This window comes from Stegostoma tigrinum, chromosome 4 (assembly GCF_030684315.1).
Source record: "Stegostoma tigrinum isolate sSteTig4 chromosome 4, sSteTig4.hap1, whole genome shotgun sequence".
In the NCBI taxonomy this organism is placed as follows: domain Eukaryota; kingdom Metazoa; phylum Chordata; class Chondrichthyes; order Orectolobiformes; family Stegostomatidae; genus Stegostoma; species Stegostoma tigrinum.
In genome coordinates this window covers 66,262,649-66,281,594 of record NC_081357.1, presented here as the reverse complement: position 1 = coordinate 66,281,594, position 18,946 = coordinate 66,262,649, and the positions used below count along the sequence as shown (strand labels likewise).

General features: G+C 41.7%; 1 protein-coding gene across 6 annotated transcripts in view; it reads right to left on the bottom strand.

Moving 5' to 3' along the window:
* Positions 1-18,946, bottom strand: part of nkain2 (sodium/potassium transporting ATPase interacting 2) — a 519,086-nt gene that overhangs the window by 259,238 nt on the left and 240,902 nt on the right. The window lies entirely within an intron of this gene.

The following is an 18,946-nucleotide window of genomic DNA, read 5'->3' as shown; positions in this document are numbered from 1 at the left end:
TATGCTTTAAAATCTTCCCTTGTTTACTATTGCTTGCAGATCTTTCTTTGTTCTGGGATCCGCATGAAAAATATAAACCCCTTTGTGAAGATGATTGAAGACATCTCATCTCAAGCAAAATTTGGAAAAGGATTACCGCTCCATGTTTCTATACTTCCACCTCTGATCTCTCAGTAAACGTGGACTGTCCCTTGAATAGTAATTATCATAAGGGTGTTACCAGTTTTTAAAGCCAGTTTTTTCTCACTTACCTTACATTTAAATATTCAATTATCAAACTATAAGTTATATATCTGAAACTTGTGAACTATGAAATTATACATTCATAATACTTTTCAAAATCCAATGGGTCCCACAAGATACAACCCTGGCAAATATGCTTCCACCTCATGTAGGTATGTTTATTGCTAGTGGACCATATGAGAATACTGACAAAGGCCACAGTCCTGCCAGCCATTCCTCTTAATGTAATTAGCCAAAGAGTTAAATGCAAGGATCATCTCTCCATTATTTGAGAATACACGGACATATATGTAAAGGGATAACTTGATAGCCAACACTCCTCCTCTGTTTCAATCAAAGCACCACAATTATGCAACGAGTTAATGTATTTTTGGCTAAATGTTAGTTTTAGTTCTGTTTCTTCTGCTCTGAAGCCAAGTGTAAAGTCAACATTACTCAACAGCTTATCAACCCATACTCTTAGTTAATGAACCTGAACCCTAAATAACATGTTACAGAGTTGTAGTATTGTTTCCAGTTTTGAGTGTAAGCCAACAATTTTATTGCAGAAAAGGTTTTACCTGCATAGTACTTTACTGCCTGCTAAATAACATTTAGAATGATAACACAGACATATTTAAACAAAGCACACAACACACTGTGTGTCATTTTCTTTCAAGACAAATGTCTTCCTCTTTGTGAAGGCTGTTTTTATGAACACTTAATTCCCACTGTGCCTAATTCCTTGATTCCATCTGTGGATCTATATTCTGATAGCTGTCTGAGTCACTGATGCATGAAGATAACTAAAGGCAGCTGAGAGGGTACTGCATTGATATGCTGGGTTTTTTTTTTACCCCTGAGGCTTCCTTTCAGATTAATCATATCTTACGATCAGAGTGAGCAGGGTATCGTTTGACAGCTCTGCCCTAGACATTATTTATCTGGGCAACCAAACACCCTGGAAGATTCTTGATATACACAATCTTTAACCTCAAATGTGTTAGAAAGTCCACCATCGCAAAAAAGTACAATGAAATTGGCTAAAAATAGGTGTGCACATGTGTATAACTATGAAGATAGCATTGCATAATTTAATTGCCACATTCTGACATAATTAAATATTTTTTCAATGAGGATTAATTGAGATGGAAACATATTTGACTGGAGTGAAGACATTAAAGACTGAAGCAATTTCAATGATTTCAGGAAGGTATGTATTTAATGTATGTGAATTATGAGTAGCCTATTTCTTGCAAATGCATCTATAAACTAATCTCAATATGGCTAGATAGTTTGTCTTTCCTGTGCAGAATGCAACAGAAGTACCACCTCAGAGTCATCCCTCTTCCTGCTGTTATGTCTTACAGTCAGCATATCTTTAAAAGATATATTCATAATGTCATAACTGTATCATAGCATGTGACCTGATGATATAAAGGTCTCAGATCCATTGCAACATTATTGGAGTAAATTACTGCAGATGCTTGAATCTATACTCGACACAAAAAATGCTGGAATTCACAGCATGTCAGGCAGCGTCTGTGGAGAGAGAGCAAGCTAATGTTTTGCGTTTAGATGACTCTTCATCAGAGTCTGATGTGCCTGTGAATGTAATATCTGTATAGTTAATGATTTGTAATAAATGCTCGTTGGATCTTTCGATATTACATTACCCACATTCCAGTGTGTCTTGTTACAAGGGAAATATATACATTGCTGCACCTGGTAAAAATACCTGCCTTTTTTAAAACTGCATTAATCTATTTAACAAAATAGCTGACATAGAAATATCAGACGTCAGGATATAATTTTCTACGGATTAAACTTGGAAAATTCGTATTCTCCATTCAACAACAAGGGCAGAGAACTTTTATATCAAGCTCAGGCTGGCTCTGAATTACCAATGGATTTTCAGGGACCCCCCTCGAACCTTTGGATTACAGTAGTTGAGAGGTGAGCAATTCAATGAGAAGAACTGCTTTTAGGCTACTGGCTCAAATCTCATGAAGATGTGATTGCTGGGAGGCTCTGCTGGGCTGTGCCTAAAGATGCCTGATGTATAGTCCTGCTCCCAACCCCACATGTGTCAATGGATGTCCTGGAGCCAAGCCAAAGACTCAAGAGAAATGTTTAAATTTTTTATTACGCACTGCTTCTGGTTGATCTTAAGGCTCTGATCATCAGTCTTGCAGATGCTTTTAAACTTGCTCCTGTAGTTATTTTTATGCAGAGTTCAGTAGAAGCATAACCTGTGCCTGGAGGCCTGCTGGGACATTTGCATGGCCAAGGGGCTGTAAAACGTAGGCAGCTGTCTTCTTATAAATCTAATCCAATATAAGTGTACAAACCAAATCTCCTCAGTTAGAAATAAAAAGTTAATATTAATTCATTGTCAGGTATTTTAAAGATTTTGGAAACAAAATGCATCTGGAATGCACAGCAATGATAAATATCTTAATGAGAAAAATACAAGCAAATATTTGAATGTGACACCTTAACAGGATTTGGTTCCAAAGTTTTACTGCATTGATATTGGAACACTTAGTCCTCCTGTGGTTAATATATTATTTTTGAATCTAATTAGTAAACCCTTCGTATCTTCACTTTAAACAATCTACTGCTCATCCCCAGGCTACACAAGGTCACAGGAAAGTTTGTCTTGAGTGTGTAATGCACACTGCTGGTTTATGTTATTGTATGCTATTTTTACAAATAATTCTCCTGACAAACTATTATGATGTATAAAGGTTGAGCTCATTAAAAATCATTAACCTATTAAATTTATAATGAAGACCCTAGAATTACCTCACTTCTGGTAAAAATACATGGATCTCCCTGAGAAATTAATTTTCATTTGAGAAGGCTGAAGCGCATAAGACTTGAAAATGTCTAAAATTAAGCTTAGTAAATGGGAATGTAAACATGCAATTGGCTACGATCATATTGTTCCAATTTTCTAATTCATAATTCAAAAGCTCTGTGAGATGTAATTTCTGTGTGAAAATCTCTGATTTAGAGCTGTATTGCACAATGGAGGATGCCCTCATGGCAGATCAACGCTTGTCTCCACAAGGGCTAAGGAATTGATATTTAGCTTCTATGAACAGGCATCCACAATGAGTAGGTTGGTGGGGTCTAAAACAAGAAAATTATCGGAACAAAAACAAAGTGCTGGAGAGACTGGGGTCTGGCAGCGTATGTAGAGAGAAAAAAAAGTCAACGTTTTGAATTCAGCTCCCTTTTGTCAAAACTTGCTTCTGATTCCAAGCATCCACAGTTCTTTGTTTCATTTTAAGGAGATTACTGGCATTTCTTTATCTCTAACAGACCACTTGCAGAAATTAGGTCACAAGTAGTTGGTCAGTACTGGAGGCTCTAAACCCGCTCAGGTTTTGGAGTAGATTTGTAGCTCGGGTTGTGGGTGTTGAGTTTGGTTGGCTCGCTGAGCTGGTTTCTTGTTTTGCAGATGTTTCATTCCCATGCTGGGTAATATCCTCAATGCAGCGTCTGATGAAGCGTCGGTGTATTTTCCCGCCTGGTTTTTAAACTCTGGATATGCTACGTGGACAACACCTTTGTCATCATTAAACGGACCAAACCAGAGGACCAGCACTCATCGGAATAAAATGCACCAGAGAGCTTGTTCCTGGATGTCACTGTAGAGCGCAGGACAAATGGGGAACTGCAAATGAAAGTACACAGAAAAGCCACACACACTGAACGTCAACAGTAACCATCCCAGTGCACACAAAGCTGCGTCCGAACACTATTTAAAAGGGCAACAACACACTGCAGCAACACGGAACTATGCCAAGAGGAAGAAGAATACCTCTTCCAAGTTTTCAAGGATAATGGATATCCAAAGAATTGGATCAGAAGATGTCTACATGAACAACATCAGGAAGATACTACACGTCCGGACACACTCATCACACTACCCTACATCACGAATGCTTCAGATCTCACCACAAGACTCCTACGACCGTTGGGCATCAGAGTGGCACACAAGCCCACATCGCCCACATAAATCCTATGACAACTGCTCACCTGAACTAAAGTTCCACTCCCTGCCATGGACAGAGCTAAAGTCATGTACAAGATCCCTGCAGAGACTGCGAGAAACACTACATCGCACAAACAGAAAGGAAACTCACAACAAGGGTACACGAACACCAACTGGCTACAAAAAGACACGGCTAATACTCACGCATCTCAATCCACATGGACAAGGAGAAGCACCGCTTCAACTGGGACAACACCAAAATCCTGGGACAAGGTACGCAGAGACAGGCAGAAGAATTCCTAGAAGCCTGGCACTCCATGAAGTGTGCTATTAATAAGCACATTGAACTTGACCCCATATACACTCCACCACGAAGGAAAACCAGAAGTGAGGTAATCCATCACAAATGGCCCCAGAGTTTAAAAACCAGGCGGGAAAACACACCAACACTTCATCAGAGGCAGCACTGAGGATGTTAGCCAGCATGGTAACAAAACATCTGCGGAACAAGAAACCAGCTCGGTGAGCCAATCAACGTCAGCACTAAACCCTTATTATGATGGATGTTGACATACTCATCCCAATTTCATGAAACCGCTTTAGTATTTTATCATTTATATATCATATTGGGAACAATAATAGCACTCAAAATGAAAAATAAGTTATTGATCATTCACCACAGAATAGTTGGAGTTCTTGATCAATGCTCCAGACGTTAAGTATTGGAATGACCATTTGAAGGAAGTTGGTCATGAAAATTAATATTGCACTTTGGTGAATCTCTCATTGATGAATGTCCAAGCTGTTCTTTATGTTTTTATTTGTCCCCAAACATCCAAGTCTTGCAAAGGGACTCTAACAAGGGAGATGTCTTAGGGCAGCCAAAAACTCCACACTGCCTTCTGTTGTTCAAGGTTCTATGTTGGGATCCCAGTCCATCGTGTGTTGGAATTGTGAATGCCAGTTAATTAAGTTTACTTAATAAACAAAGGTCAGTTTCTTTGTCATAAGTTTGTCAATAGCTCAAGACAACTACTTGAATATTGAATGGGAAACATTTACCTTGATTTTTGCAGTACACGGCTGACATACGTCTTCCTTGGAAACTAATCACAAACTTCTCAATGAGCTGGTGAAAATTATTAATTAGTGCACCATCAGATTATTGAACTTACTCATTAAAACACAAGGCAGGTCCAGGCAGCGGGCCGTGAAGGGGGTCATTTATGCTGAATGCCTGCCCCTCTTCTGCGGCTTGTGTTCGTGCCTGGGTGTTTCTGGAGAAGGAGCACATGGTGTCCAGCAATACTCTTGATGTCTTTTGAGAGGCACTGCAGGGAGTGGAGTGTTTTATTTCCCCTTCCGACTCTATTTTCATCTGATCCCTACTCACCCCTTCACTTTTTCTTTCACATAGGCATTGCTCATTATGAGCTTTTCTTGTTACTGGTTTACTGGCCAAAAGGGTGTTTTTCCTGGTGGTGTGTACACATTGTGTTTTTAGTGACTCCTGTACTTACATACACACACACACACACACACACACACACACACACACACACACACACAACATGGGTGCTGTGGGGTAAAATATGCACTACGAAAAATATTAAAATACTAGACTATGACTGTGATGTATGTTACAATTTGGGTCATTTCACTGTCACATCTAATGTTTTAAATCAGTTACTCAATTTTTTAAAACCATGGCTATTTCCTTAGAATTACAACTAGATCTCATGGACGCTAAAAAAAGACAGATCAAATAAAATAAATCTTATAAGTTTCGGGTTATACAAATTCTGACAACTTCTGAGAGCATTCTGGGACAAGTCAGCTCAGTCACCATGACTGAACAGTGGAAGATTCCTCCTCAATGATAAACAGGAGGCAGACTATCCAACAGAAGGTGGCAGAGAGGTGTCACGAAGGAGCATTCGGGATGCAAAATGTCATAGGATGACTTTAATGTTCCCAATATTAACTGGTACTTCCTGATAGCAAAACGCTTAGGCAGGGCAAAGTTTGTTGGGTGCATCTAAGAGGGCTTCTTGAAACATTACATGGATTGTCCAATCAGAGAGGTGACCATACTGGACCTTGTATCGACTAATGAGCCTGGCCAAGCAACTGACCTTTCAGTGGGAGAATATCTTGGAAACAGTGATCACAACTCCTTAAATTTTAAAGTAGCCAAGCATAGGATAAGTCAGCAACCTTGCAGGAAGGTACTAAATTGGGGAATGGAAATTACAACAGTATTAGGCAGGAGTTAGGAAGAGTTAATTGGGAGCAGCTGTCATTGGGTAAGTCCACATTTGACATGTAGGAGTTGTTCAAAGACATATTGATGAGAGTTCAGGACCGGCATGTTGCAGTAACAAAAGGACAAGGATGGCAAAGTAAGGGACCTTTGGATAATGAAGGCAGTTGTGAATTTAGCTAAAAGGAAAAAATAAGACATGTAAGGTTTAGGAAGCAACAATTGGATAGGGCCCAGGAAGAATATAAAGAAAGCAGGAAAAAACTCAAGCTGGAAATTAGGAGAGCAAGGAGGGGCATAAAATTACCTTGGCAAGTAGAATTAAACAGAATCTCAAGGTATTCTACTGATACAATAAGAAAAAGAGGATAACTAAGGAGAGTGTAAGACCACGCAAGTATAAAGAAAGAAATTTGTGATTGGAGGCAGAAGGTGTCAGTGAGACCCTAAATGAGTACTTTGCATCGGTATTCACCCAGGATAAGGACATGGAGGATAGTGAGATTTGTGTGCAGCATACTAATATGCTAGGGCGTTTTGAGATCAAGAAAGAAGTGGTGTTGAGACTCTTGAAGAGCATTCAGGTGGATAAGTCTCCAGGATCTGATGGTTGGTGTGAGAGGGAAGTGAGAATTTTAGTAAGACTTTCAACAAGGTTTTTCATGGTAGCCTCATACAGAAGATTAAGATGCTTGCGATTCACTGTGTCTTGGCCACATGGATTCAGAATTGGCTTGCCCAGAGAAAGCAAAGAATAGTGGTGGAAGAGAGAGAGAGAGATAATGGGAACTGCAGATGCTGGAGATTCCAAGATAATAAAATGTGAGGCTGGATGAACACAGCAGGCCAAGCAGCATCTCAGGAGCACAAAAGCTGACGTTTCGGGCCTAGACCCTTCATCAGAGAGGGGGATGGGGGGAGGGAACTGGAATAAATAGGGAGAGAGGGGGAGGCGACCGAAGATGGAGAGCAAAGAAGATAGGTGGAGAGGGTGTAGGTGGGGAGGTAGGGAGGGGATAGGTCAGTCCAGGGAAGACGGACAGGTCAAGGAGGTGGGATGAGGTTAGTAGGTAGCTGGGGGTGCGGCTGGGGGTGGGAGGAAGGGATGGGTGAGAGGAAGAACCGGTTAGGGAGGCAGAGACAGGTTGGACTGGTTTTGGGATGCAGTGGGTGGGGGGGAAGAGCTGGGCTGGTTGTGTGGTGCAGTGGGGGGAGGGGATGAACTGGGCTGGTTTAGGGATGCAGTGGGGGAAGGGGAGATTTTGAAACTGGTGAAGTCCACATTGATACCATATGGCTGCAGGGTTCCCAGGCGGAATATGAGTTGCTGTTCCTGCAACCTTCGGGTGGCATCATTGTGGCAGTGCAGGAGGCCCATGATGGACATGTCATCAAGAGAATGGGAGGGGGAGTGGAAATGGTTTGCGACTGGGAGGTGCAGTTGTTTGTTGCGAACTGAGCGGAGGTGTTCTGCAAAGCGGTCCCCAAGCCTCCGCTTGGTTTCCCCAATGTAGAGAAAGCCGCACCGGGTACAGTGGATGCAGTATACCACATTGGCAGATGTGCAGGTGAACCTCTGCTTAATGTGGAATGTCATCTTGGGGCCTGGGATGGGGGTGAGGGAGGAGGTGTGGGGACAAGTGTAGCATTTCCTGCGGTTGCAGGGGAAGGTGCCGGGTGTGGTGGGGTTGGAGGGCAGTGTGGAGCGAACAAGGGAGTCACGGAGAGAGTGGTCTCTCCGGAAAGCAGACAGGGGTGGGGATGGAAAAATGTCTTGGGTGGTGGGGTCGGATTGTAAATGGCGGAAGTGTCGGAGGATAATGCGTTGTATCCGGAGGTTGGTAGGGTGGTGTGTGAGAACGAGGGGGATCCTCTTGGGGCGGTTGTGGCGGGGGCGGGGTGTGAGGGATGTGTCGCGGGAAATGCGGGAGACGCGGTCAAGGGCGTTCTCAATCACCGTGGGGGGGAAGTTGCGGTCCTTAAAGAACTTGGACATCTGGGATGTGCGGGAGTGGAATGTCTTATCGTGGGAGCAGATGCGGCGGAGGCGGAGGAATTGGGAATAGGGGATGGAGTTTTTGCAGGAGGGTGGGTGGGAGGAGGTGTATTCTAGGTAGCTGTGGGAGTCCACAAATAGTGGTGGAAGGGTGTTTTTCTAGCTGGAGGTCCGTGACTAGTGGTGCTCCACAGGGATCTAAACTGGGACCTCTCCTGTTCGCGATAGAAATAAATGGCTTGGATGAAAATGTAGGTGAGTGGGTTAGTAAGTTTGCAGATAGCAAAAGATCAGTGGAGTTGTGGATACTGTAGAAAATCGTCAAAAGATACAGTGAGATATAGATCCATTGCAGATATGGGCGAAGCAATGTAAGATGGAGTTTAATCTAGGCAAGTGTGAGTTTCTGCATTTGGGAGATCAAATGTTAAAGAAAAGTACATAGTTAATAGTAGGACCCTGAACAGCATTGATGTAAGGAGGGATCTTGAAGTTCAAGTCCATAGCTCCCTGAAAGTGGCCATGCAAATGGATAGGGCGGTAAAGAAGGTGTATGGTCAGGGTGCTGAGTATATGCGTCTGGATGTCATGTTGCAGCTTTCTAAAACTTTGTGGGTTAGGATGCACTTAGAGTATTGCATTCAATTCTGGTTACCATGTTACAGGAAGAATATGGAGGCATTGGAGAAGGTTCGGAACAGGTTTACCAGAATGCTGTCTGGATAAGGAGGAGAGGAAAACTAGGGTTGTTTTCTCTGGAGCAGCAGAGGCTAAGGGGGCACTTGGAAGAAGTCTATAAACTTATGAAATGCATAGATAGGGTTGATAGTCAGAATCGTTTTTCTGAGTTGAAATGTCTAAAACTAGGGAGCATGAACTTAAGGTGAGAGGGGTAAAGCTCAAAAGAGATGTGATGGGCAGGTTTTTTACACAGAGAGTGGTGGGAGTCTGGAATGTGCTGCTGGGATGGTGGTGGTGACAGATACAATATGGGCATTTAAGGATCTTTTAGATGTATATGGACTAACAGCAGGCAGAAGGGATTAATTCAATTGATTAAGTCATAGAAATGAACACTCAGAAACAGACCCTTCGATCCAACCAGTACGTGCTGACCATATATCCTAAATTAATCAAGTCCTATCTGCCAGCATTTGGCCCATGTCCTTCCAAACTCTTGCTATTCATGTACCCAGCCAGATGCCTTTTCAATGCAGTAACTGTACCAGCCTCCACTACTTCCTCTGGAAGCTCGTTCCATATGCACACCATCCTCTGTGTGAAACACTTCTCCCTTAGGGCCCTTTAAAATCTTTCCCCTCTCACCTTAAACCTATGTCCTCTAGTTTTGTATTCACCTATTTTGGGGGAAAGACCTTGACGATTCACCCTATCCTTGCTCTTCATGATTTTATAAACATCCCTAATGTCACCCCTCAGCCTGTGACACTCCAGGGAAAATAGCCCTAGCCTATTCAGCCTCTCCCTACAGCTCAAACCCTCCAACCCTGGCAATATCCTTGTAAATCTCTTCTGAACTCACTCAAGTTTCATAACATCCTTCCTACAGCAAGGAGACCAGAATTGAATGCAGTATTTCAACAGTGGCCTAACCAACATCCTGTACAGCTGCAATGTGACCTCCCAGGTCCTATATTCAATGCACTGACCAATAAAGGCAATAAAGTGCTTCCTTCACTGCTCTGTCTACCTGTGACTCCACTTTCAAGGAACAATGAATCTGCACTCTAAGATCTCTTTGTTCAGTAACACTCCCCAGAACCTTACAATTAGGTACATAAGTCCTGCTCTGATTTGCCTCATCAAAATGCAACACTTCACAGTTATCTAACTTCAACTCCAGCTGCCACTCTTTGGTACATCTGATCAAGGTTCTGCTGTACTCTGGGGTAACATTCTTCGCCGTCCACTATATCTCCAGTTTTGGTGTCATGTGCAAACTTAGTAACCATACCTCCTACACTCACATCCAAATCATTTATATGTGGCTTCATATTTGGCAAACATCATGGGCCAAGGGGCCAATTCCTATGCTGTACTGATCTTTGTTCTAATTTCAACAGGGATTGTTTAATAGTCTCCTATCCAAGCAGAAAACCGAGGCAGTAAGAGCTGATCTTTCTTGAGGTTTTTTTCAATGTTGGAGCTGGTTTCCTTAAATTCTTGGAGAATTAGTTACTATTTTATGAACTATTGAATTGTTTCGTAGAAAAAAATCAAAACAAAGGCACTTTTAAAACTGGAGGATAGAAGAGCAGGTACGATGTGGGAGGTGATAAAAGGAGGAGTGAACCTGTACAGCTGACTGCCTGTACTGTTTAGTCTCAAGTATCTCTGGGCAGTGAAGTTGGGTCTAAGAAAAATAAACAAACAGTGAAATTCACAGCTGACCTTGAAGAAAGCTCTGGAGAACTGCTCACAGAAGGGGAACAATGAAGATTATTTTTTAAAAACTAACCTTACTTTTATTTTGTAAATCTACAATAGTTTTGTTTATATGTTTTATTGAGATCTGTCTCTTCCTTAAACTTTTTAAAAATAATAAACCTAGGTACCAAGTTATCCTAGACCAGTGTTTTTGACAGCACTCAGGCTATTCTATTTTATGCGTATGTACATTGCTAAGGTTCAAAGATGGCCTTTGATAGAATGATGTGCTATTTCTGTTGGATGTGTGATACTAGGGAGAATTTCAATGTTACTGATGATTATGTCTATAGGAAGTATGTTTGGCTGCAAATCCTACTGGATTGCATGGATCAATTGGAACAGCGGTTCGAGGTAATGAGGAATTTATAGGAGCCAAGGGGTGTGATGGATGGCAGTTTCAGGAAGGTAGAAAAAGTGCAGATACAATCAGGTAGATGAGTTACCTCTAGGAAAGGTAGAAGAGGGAGGCAAGTAGTGCAGGAGTCTCCTGTGGCTGTTCCCATCTCAAACAAGTATGCTGTTTTGTAAAATGTTAGAGGCAATGGACTCTCAGTGGAAATAAGCACCAACAACCAGGTTTCTGTACCGAGACTGGCTCTACCATAACGAGGAGTACGTCAGGTTCCAAGTGATCGATTATGATAGGGGAGTCTAGTCAGGGGCACATATACTTACTTCTGTGGCCAACTACGAAACATCACAATGGCCAGTCATCTCTCGAGTGCCAGCATCAAGGATGTTTCGGACAAGGGACAAAATATTCTTAAAGGGGAAGGAGGTAGTTGTACACATTGGAACCAATGACATAGGAAAAAAAACAGAATGAGATTCTGAAGACAGAATACAAGAAATTGGTAAGGAGGTTAAAAGGTAGGTTTTTAAGGTTCATGACAATCTGGAATAACTCCCAGTGCTAACTCCTAGTGAGGGTAGAAATAGGATGAGAGAGCAAATGAATGCATGGGCGAGAAGCTGGTGCAGGGGAGAAAGATTCTCATTTTTGGATCCTTGGAATCTCTTCAGGAGTAGAAGTGACTTGTCCAGGAAAGAAGGGTTGCACCTGAATTGGAAGGGGGCTATTATTTACTAGAGCTGTTCGGGTGGGTTTGTAAGGGCGGGGTGGTGGGATCCAGAGAGATAGTGAAGAAAGACATCAATCTGAGACTAGTGCAATTGGGAAAAGAAGCAAATCAAACAGCCATGGCAGGCAGAAACAAAGTTGAGAATGAGGTAGGACAAATCAACTAAACTGCATGTATTTCAATGCAAGAAGCCTGAAAGGTAAGGCAGATAAACTCAGGTGCTGATTGGGAACATGGGACTGGGATATCATAGCTATTACAGAGATGTGGCTCAGGAACGGACAAGACTGGCAGCTTAACGTTCCACGGTATAGATGCTATAGGAAGGATAGGAAGGGGGGGAAAGAGTGGGGGGGGGAGTGGTGTTTCTGATTTGGGATAACAGTGCGGTTGTAGTAAAGGAGGATATTTCAGAGCGTGCATCCTGGGAAGTCATTTGGGTGGAACTGAGAAATAAGAAAGGGATGATCACCTTATTGGGATTGTGCTTTAGATCACCCAATAGTCAGTAAGAAATTGAGAAAGAAATTTGGAAGGAGATCACAGCTATCTGTAAGAATAATAGGGTGGTTACGGTAGGGTATTTAACTTTCCAACCACAGGCTGGGACTGCCATAGTGTTAAGGGTTTGGATGGAGAGGAATTTGTTAACTGTGTACAAGAACGTTTTCTGATTCAGTGTGTAGATATGCCAACTAGAGAAGGAGCAAAACTTGACTTTGTCTGGTGTAATAAGGCAGGGCAAGTGACTGAGGTATCAGTGAGGGAGCACATTTGGGCAAGTAATCATAATTCTATTAGTTTTAAAATAGTGATGTAAAAGGATAGACCAGATCTAAAAGTTAAAATTCTTAATTGGAAGAAGGCCAACTTTGATGGTATTTGGCAGGAACTTTCAATAGTTTATTGGGTGTAGATATTTGCAAGTAAAGGAATGAATGAAAAATTGGAAACCTTCAAAAGTGAGATAATGAGAGTCAGAGACAATATGTTAAGGTGAAGGATAAGACTGGTGGGTGTAGGGAAAGCTGGATGACTAGAGAAATTGAGGTTCTGGTCAAGAAAAAGGAAGCATATGGTCAGGTATAGACAGCAAGGATCAAGTGAATCTCTGGAAGAGTATAATGGCAGTAGGAGTACATTCAAGAGGGTAATCAGGAGGGGACACGGATATCTTTGGCAAATAGGGTTAAGGGGAATCCAAAGGGATTCAACAAATACATTAAGGACAAAACATTATCTACACAGAGAATAGGTTTACTTAAAGATCAACAGGGCCAACTATGTGTGGAGCCACAGGAGATGGGTGAGATACTAAATGAGTATTTTCCATCAGTGTTTATTGTGGAGAAGGATATAGAAGCTACAAACCTTGGAAAATAAATAGCTATATTATATAGTTATGTAATATTATACATAGCTAAATAATAGCTGTAGCTGAAAAGTGTCCTTATGACAGAGGACGAGGTGCTGGATAAATCCCGGCGACCTGTGCTGCAGTGTGTGGTGGCTCATTGAAATAATGTTCTAATGCAGCTTCGTTTGTGGGTGTTGGGATGGTTGCTTCTGTAGTTCAGTATTTGGTCCGTATGTGTTGTTTTTACAGGAAAAGCAACCATCCCAACGCCCACAAACGAAGCTGCATTAGAACATTACTTCAACGAGCCACCACACACTGCAGGACAGAGGAACTATGAAAAGCAGAAGAAAATCACCTATACAGCGGATTCAAAAAGAACGGGTACCCAATGAACACAGTCCGCCGATTTCTTAGCAACAAACCCAAACAAACAGACAAAATGGGCCTAGAAACCATAACCACTCTCCCCTACATCAAAGACATTTCGGAAATGACTGCCAGACTACTCAGACCTCTTGGCATCATGGCAGCCCACAAACCCACCAACACACTAAAACAGCAGCTAATGAACTTAAAAAACCCAATACAGACAACATGCAAAATAAACGTCATTTACAAAATACCTTGCAAGAACTGTGACAAACACTGCATTGGACAAGCAGGCAGAAAACTAGCCACCAGGATACATGAACATCAACTAGCCACAAAACGACATGACCCACTATCACTAGTATCCTCACATACAGATAAGGAAGGACACCACTTTGATTGGGACAACACATCCATCCTAGGACAAGCCAAACAGAGACATGCACGAGAATTCCTAGAAGCATGGCATTCCAACCGGAACTCCATCAACAAACACATTGATTTGGAGCCCATCTACCATCCTCTGAGAAAAAGAACAGGAAATGACATCACCGATGCAGGCAATGACATCAATACAGGAAATGACATCACCAACTCAAGGAAACCTAAACAGTTAAATAGAAAGCGGGACATAACACCAGCGCTTCACCAGAGGCTCACTGATGATGTTACCTAGAATGGTGACGAAATGTCTGAAAACTAACCTTCCAGCTCAGCAAGCAAACTTACATCCAGAGTGAACAAGACTTTGTGCGTGGGAAATCATATCTAACTAAGTTGCTTGAGTTTTTTGACAAAGTAACGAAGAGGATTGATGAGGGCAGAGTGGTGGACTTGATCTATATGGACTTCACTAAGGCGTTTAGCATGGTAGACTGGTTAATAAAGTTAGATCACATGGAATACAGGGAGAACTATCCATTTGGATACATAACTGGCTCGAAGGTAGGAGACAGATGGTAGGGGTAGAGGATCGTTTTTCGGACTGGAGGCCTGTGACCAATGGTGTGCTGCAAGCATCAGTGCTGGGTCCACTGCTTTTTTTTTCATCAATTATACTAATGGTTTGGACGTGAATATAGAAGGTATGGTTAGTAAGTTTACAGATGATACCAAAACAGGTAGTGTCATGGAAATCCAAAATAGTTGTCTCAGAGTACAATGGGACCTTGATCAGATGGGCCAATGGCCCGACGTGTGGCAGATGGAGTTTAATTTAGTTGAATGTGAGATGCTGCATTTTGGAAAGGCAAATCAAGGCAGCACATATGGATTCAATGGTAAGGTCCTACGAGTGTTGCTGAACAAAAAGACCTCAGAGTGCAGGTTCATAGTTCCTTGAAAGTAAAGTCACAGGTAGACAGGATAGTGAAAAAAGCATTTGATACATTTGCCTTTATTGGTCAGTGCACTGAGTACAGGAATTGGGAAGTCATGTTGCAGCTGTACAGGACATTGGTTAGACCGCTTTTGGAATACTGCATTCAATTCTGGTCTCCCAACTATTGGAATGATATTGTGAAACTTGAAAGGATCAGAAAAGATTTACAAGGATGTTGCCAGGATTTGAGGGTTTGAGCTGTACGGAGAGACTGAATAGTCTGGGGCAATTTTCCCTCGAGCATTAGAGGCTGTCAGGTGACCTTACAGAAGTTTATAAAATCATGAGAGGCATGGATAGGGTGAATAGCAAAGCACTTTTCCCCAAGGTAGGGGACTCCAAAACTAAAGGGCATAGATTTAAAGTGAGAGGGGAAAGATTTTAGAAGGGCCTGAGGGGTAAGTGTTTCACACAGAAGGTAGTGTATGTATGAAACGAGCTGCCAGAGAAGTGGTGAAGGCTGGTACAATTAATACATTGAAAAGGCATCTGGATGGATGCAAGAATAGGAAGGGTTTAGAAGAATATGGGCCAAATGCTAGCAAATGGGAATAGACTAATTTAGGATATCTGGTCAGCATGGATGAAATGGATCAAAGGGTCTGTTTTCATTTTCTATATCTCTATTACACTACGACTAATTATGGAAGACTGCAATTAGCTAGTGGTCAGGGCTCTTCCAAGACATTCCAGAGATTCCAAGACCATTTTGGCTTTACAATGATTGGCTTGGAATATCCCAAGAAAGTTCTTGTTAAAGACAAGCCAGTCCTTATTCCAGAATCCTTTAGACCTGACATCATTCAGCAATTGCAATAAGAGGGTATGAAGTTAAATAGAACCAGGAGACTGGTGAGAGAAACACTATACTAGCTAAGGATGAATCAAAACATGGAAATAACCATGAGTAAATAGAAGGCTTGCTGAGCTGACATGCCCAGTCACCAGAAATTGCTATTATTGACTCTTGAAATACATGCGCATTCATTGACCAGAATTGCAACTGATCTTATCAGCATCAATGGAGGTACTTCCTTTCTTGTTGCTTCCTTTATTCAAAAAAAATCAAGCTTGGAATGTGCTGTCGAAAGAACCTCAGTGAATTCCAGCAGTGCGTTTTATAGAAACACATCACTGACAGTGCGCGTCTGTGATAGAGGAAGTGAGTCTTGAAGATCTTACATAGGGTGCCAATCAAGCAGCCTGCACTGTCCTGGATGATGTCAAGTTGTTTTTTGTATACTGTTAGAACTACAGTAATCCAGGAAAGTGGAGAGTATTCCATCACATACCTGATGTCTTCCTTGTAGATGGTGGACAGGCTTTGAAGTCAGGAAGTGAGTTATTTAGTATAGAATTCTCAGGGTCAAACCTGCTTTTGAAGCCACAGAATTTATATGCCTTTTCCAGCTCAACTCATGATTAGTGGTAATTTCCAGATTCTGATCATGGGGATTTACCGATGACAATGCAATGAAGGTCAGGAGCTGATGTTTCTTTTTCCAGTTGTAGATGAGTTTTACTTCTCACTTGTGTGGTGCAATTATTACTTGCCACTTAGGAGTGCAAGTCTAAAATTTATCCAGGCCGTCTTGCACTAGTACAGAGACTACTCCAAATCGTGAAAGTCACAAATAGTGCCAAAAATTGCACAATCAGCATTAAATAACTCCACCCCTGAAATTTCACAGAATCACTGAAGCATTATGATACATATAGAGGCAACCAAACAATGTTTTATAATGGTGGAAAGGTCACTGATGAAGTGATTGAGAATTTTTTAGCATAGGACACTACTCCACAATCTCAAAGAGTTATCTCATACTGCGGGGATGATTGAGCTCCAACAATCACAACTATCCATTGCGCTAGGTATTACTCAATTACTTCAGATCTAGGCATGAAAAGTCAGCCTTCCTGCTCCTCTGATGCTGCTTGGCCTGCTGTGTTCATCCAACTCTCCACCATGTTATCTCAGATTCTCCAGCATCTGCAGTTCCCACTATCTCTGAGAGTTTTCCTTAATTTCCTTTGACTCCAGTTTTGCTAGTGCTCATTGATGCCGCACTTGATCAAATGCAGTCTTGATGTCAACGGCAGTCAGTCTCACCTCACCTCTGGAATTCAACTCTTTTGTCCATGAATTTGAGCGAAGGCTGTGATGTCAGTAGCTGAGTGGCTCTGGTGGTATAAACATCTAGAAATATTTATACAAGGAGACCTCCTTTTAAAGTTTTTACCTTTATATGAAAGGTAGATCAAGAATTCAAGTTAAACCAATGCTGACACCAAGAGAATACAGGTTGAAACACTTTATTGTCAGGCTGTGAATAATTCAGGGAAGGATTCACATATTGTCCATCTCTAATTGTTCCATACAGATGGCAATTGTGATTTTCTTTACGACTGAGTCACCAGATAAGAGGCTTTTAATAGACTGCACCTGTGACTTTGTGTTCACACCCAAGCCAGATCAGGCAGGAAAGGCATATTATCAAGGTTACTGATTTATTGTAAACAGATCAACTAAATTTTTGTTATGGGAATCTCAACACTGTTATGATCTGCATTTCTTTGTTTATGTGCACATATTTAAGTAAATTAGAATCCTTGATCACTATTGAATGAAATAGTTACATAATAAATCTTATATTTTTAAATATCAGTTAGTAGGGGATTGAAGCAAAGGGAAATTTCAAGAACAGTTTCCCTAGCAACAATTTGAGTGAAATTTGTAGTGGATGAAACTGATCCACAGCAATAGTACAAAATGTTTTCACAATGAATCAGCAACTGGGCTTTCTTTTCCATTAACATCTAAAGTCTAGTTGTATGGTGGCATTATGAATGTACCACTTTCACACCCTGCACCACAACCTGAGTATTGGCCTGAGATGATGACTGAAAGGAAATAACATGTGCGGTTAAAAAATGAGAAAAAATGTATACATAAAAATATCACCAACTTAATGAAAACAGTGATTCACAAGTTAGAGAGTGACATTTTCTACGAAGAGTGCAGCCATCGTCCAGCTACACAAGGTGGGAGCATAAAGAGAAGGAGAACAATAGTGGTAGGAGATTCAATACTGAAGTGTACAGACGACCATTTGTGTGGCTGAAGAGGTAACTCCAAGGTTGTGTGTTTCCTCCTGGGACCATAGTCAAGGATGACACTGAACAACAACAGCGCATTCTGATGGGAGAAACAGTCAGAGATCGTGGCGCACATTGGGACCATTGACACAGGCATAAAGAGGGATGAGGTCCTGTAACAAGAACTTAGGGAGTTAGATGGCAGATTAAAAAGTGGGACATCAAAGACTGTAATCTCTAGATTATTCTCAGTGCTACATGTTAGAGAGTGTAGGCAGGCAGAACAGATAAGTGTATGGCTGACAAGTTGGAGCAAGAGAAAGGGCTTTAGGTTCCTGAATGGTTTGCTTCTGGGGAAGGTGGGAGTTGTACAAGTCTGACAGGTTTCAACCGACTTGAACAGGACCAACATCCTTACAGGGACAAAATTAGTTCTGAGGAACGGTCACCGGACCCGAAATGTTAACTCAAAATGTTTCCTTCACAGATGCTGCCAGACCTGCTGAACTTTTCCAGCAATTTCTGTTTCTATCCCTGATTTACAGCGTCCACAGTTCTTTCAGTTTTATCCTTACGGGGATGGTTGCTCATGCAGTTGCTGGGGTACTAACTAATTTGGCAGATTATTTTTGTTTATTCACTCATGGGAATGTGGGTGCAGACACCAATTATGTTCCTGTTGCTGAGGGTGAATCTGATGCTGAGGAGGAGGAACAAAGC